Source organism: Octopus bimaculoides, chromosome 25 (genome assembly GCF_001194135.2).
Source record: "Octopus bimaculoides isolate UCB-OBI-ISO-001 chromosome 25, ASM119413v2, whole genome shotgun sequence".
Taxonomy (NCBI): domain Eukaryota; kingdom Metazoa; phylum Mollusca; class Cephalopoda; order Octopoda; family Octopodidae; genus Octopus; species Octopus bimaculoides.
This window is the reverse complement of record NC_069005.1, coordinates 22,248,188-22,251,689: the sequence shown is the minus strand read 5'-3', so window position 1 is coordinate 22,251,689 and position 3,502 is coordinate 22,248,188. Positions and strand designations below refer to the sequence as shown.

At 37.9% G+C, this 3,502-nt stretch overlaps 1 long non-coding RNA gene across 3 annotated transcripts in view; it reads left to right on the top strand.

Moving 5' to 3' along the window:
• Positions 1–3,502, top strand: part of LOC128250819 (uncharacterized) — a 368,397-nt gene that overhangs the window by 135,846 nt on the left and 229,049 nt on the right. The window lies entirely within an intron of this gene.

Sequence of the window (3,502 nt, the reverse complement as noted above, 5' to 3'; positions counted from 1 at the left end):
TATATATATATATATATATATATATATATATATATATATATATATATATACACACGCATACATACATACACACACATACACCCCCCTCACATATATATATTTATATAAGGTCCTGCTAAGGAAGCACCCAACTCGATTTCTGGATTATCAACACTGTCAGATTTCAGACTAATACCGAAATTTAACAAGTGTAGAAAATTCTGCCTTGTGTGAGTGCGGCGAAGAGTAAACTATAATCCAAATAACAAGAAGACAAAGAGAGGATGTTCAGCTTCCAGAATGTCGCTCATGTATTGATGGGTGTTACTTTTAACATCTGAAGACACAAAAACGAGGGGAGACCTTCCAGTGGCCGACACAGCCGCCCAAACTATAATTGACTGTGGATTTTGACGTCGATTTATGAGTCTACCCTCGATGGATCCAGATACACTCCGAAGTCAGTCATTCTGGTTATTTACTGTCTGTTCGATGTCAGATTTCTTTTTATTAGTGAACACCAGGTTGGGCAGCGTGTCATCAGCAATCTTACGCAGAGTAAGACGACTTCTCTCCAGTCTCAAGGCCTTATAAACTTGCCTGAGCGCATGGCGACGGATCCTCTTGTAGGGATGGGTCTTGAGACCCTCCTTCATCGATGTTTGACTTACTCTTCCTGTGGCAACCAATTTTTGACGGAATGACGAGGATTTCGCCGTATCTTTTCTCTGGTACTTTTGATAAGCTGAGGGGTCTGCAGACTTCTTTTTCGGCTACGTTCAGGTCGATCAAGCGGTGAAACCAATCTTTTGAAATTTCTCGACAGTTTTCCAGAGTGTTGGGCTAATTTTAAGCTTTTTTGCTATAGCTGTATTATTTTCGCCTCCTTTGTGGAGGGTTATGATTGTTTTTCAGTATATAGCAGTTATCTAATTCATAAATCTGATGAATCGGTCGGATATCCCAAATGGTGATACCAGAACTCTTACTATAAATGCATCATATGATATCGTTTTGTAAGAGGAAACTTCAGATTGATATATTTTTAAAAAATGAACTAGATGTAGAACTCATAAATCACTATCGCTGTTGACAGCATATTTATAAGATAACGTTTTTTGTCGATGCCAAGGTATTAGCAGCTTTCTGTGTGTGTAGAGAAAGCATGGATACTTTTTTTCCGTTCAGAAAACAGTTTTAACCAAATTTCATCCTTATGTCAGCTGAAAAAACGATTAAAAAAAAAAATCTTTTTCTCAGTATTGTTAATAATGTATTCAAGTTTTGGCACAAGGCCAGCAATTTCGGGAGAAAGATAGGTCAATTAGATCGACCCCAGTGCTCAGACGGTACTTATTTTATCTACCCCGAAATGATGAAAGGCAAAGTACACCTCGGAGGAATTTTGCAGCAAAAGTTGAGGACATTCTAGTCTTTTCTTTTTATCGCTTAGTAAGGAGGAAGGGCAACGCACATGATCCGGGGCAAATTCTGCAAGGCATTCCGTCCGATGCTTTAGCAATTTTGCCAGTTCATCACACAAGACTGGTGCTTATTTACCGACCGTGTAAAGGTGGCAGGCAAAGTTGGACTCTATGTGATTTGAACTCAAATCGCAAGAAGCCGGAATAAATATTCTTTTCTACTCTAGGCACAAGGGAAATTTTTGGGGAGGGGACCAGTCGATTAGATCGACCCCAGTACGCAACTGGTACTTAATTTAGACAGACGAAATACTGCTAAGCATTTCGCCCGGCGTGCTAATGTTTTGGCCAGCTCGCCGCCTTAAAGCCGGAATAAATATTGCAAGACTCGACACTCAAACGACTGCTAGCTAATTCGCCGACTGCTAGCAATGCATCTTATTTCATAGGGACAACTGTGAAGCTGTTAAATACAGGCAAATATTGATAGTGCAATACTTTCTGTCACATGTTTTATTCAGACTCTTTGTGATAATGTTCATTTATATCGTTCATGCTATGTGTTATCAACAATAGCAGATAAATACAGAAAATTGAAGTATCTTTGAACAAAACCGAAACTCCATTAGACTGAGAATTTAGCAAGAACATATGTAAATTTATAGTCATGACATGTTTTTTACTCCGGTATTATAGTTGAAGATATACGTGTATGTAGTGAATGAATGGATGGATGAATGAATGAAATAAATGAATGAATGGATGAATGAACGGAGAGAATTATTAAACGATGCAGGCGACGAAATGAATGAATGAACACAGCAGACGACAAAATACCTGATTGAACGCAACAGATGACAAAATGACTGACTGAACGCAGCAGACGACAAAAGCAGACGACAAAATGAATGACTGTGAACACGACAACAAAATGAATGAATGAAAATAACTAAATACCGATAGAAAACGTAGCACAACGCCGCGTTATGATACAATTCATTATAGTTATCCCACGGTTTGAAATTGCAAAGAAAGAAAACAAAATGTTTTACTTCTTACTCTTATTCTTGTTTTCGCCGTCTTCATAATTTTGTGTCATGGATGAATTCACCGCACCCTTTTTCTATTGGTTCGTACGACTTCCTTGCTATTGTATCATAAAGGGAAGGGTTTCAACTTCTACTCGGATCGAGAAATCCGTTTCAATCGATCAGTCATCACAGTGACGCCAAACGTCTGTCAATTTTTGTTGTCAATTTTTGTTGCCGCCGCTGCTACCGCAGCTGTTGTTCTTGTTGAGATTGTTGTTCGTTTTTTCCCTTCTGTGATTGATGTTTTTGCGTATTCATTTCTTTTATTTTTTTATTTATTTTCTCTTTCTTTCCTTCTTTCCTTCTTTCATTCTCTCTTTCTTTCTTTCTTTCTTTCAGTTTGTTTCTTTTGTAATTTACCATTCACTTTGTTTCTTCGTAATTTAGCGTTCAATTTCAGTTTTTCATTTTTGCTAATTTTTCGCATTGCATGCCTGTTCCACAATATTTATCTCATTCGCTGCAAGAATACTTTTGTTGTCTTTTCCTTCATGTTGTGCTGCTTGATTCCATCTACCTCAAGTATTCCCAGGTATTTGTAGCTGGATTCTGGTTGAATTGCCTTTATCATTTCACCACTTGGTATCCATATGCTTTCTGTCCTGGCAAGCTTTCCTCGTCTCATCACCATCGTAGCACATTTTGAGAGTCCAAACTCCATCATGATATCATTGCAGAAAATCCGCAAAGACTGGACTAGGCTGTCCAGTTCTGCCTCAATTTTTGTGAATAGCTTCAGGTCGTCCATGAATAGTAAGTAGTTTCGTTTTCCCTTACCTCTTCCCAGATCATACCCCAACTTTGTTTTCTGTAGTATTTCACTCAAGAGGATCATTCCCTGCACGAATATCAGTGGGGACATTATTATTATCATTGAATGAGAGAACAGCGCATGCCAGTTATTTTGACTCTTATTTCTAGCAATATTGGTGCTTAGTAGCACCCTCCGACACTTTAGTGAGAGCTCTGCTTATATATATATATATATATATATATATATATATATAT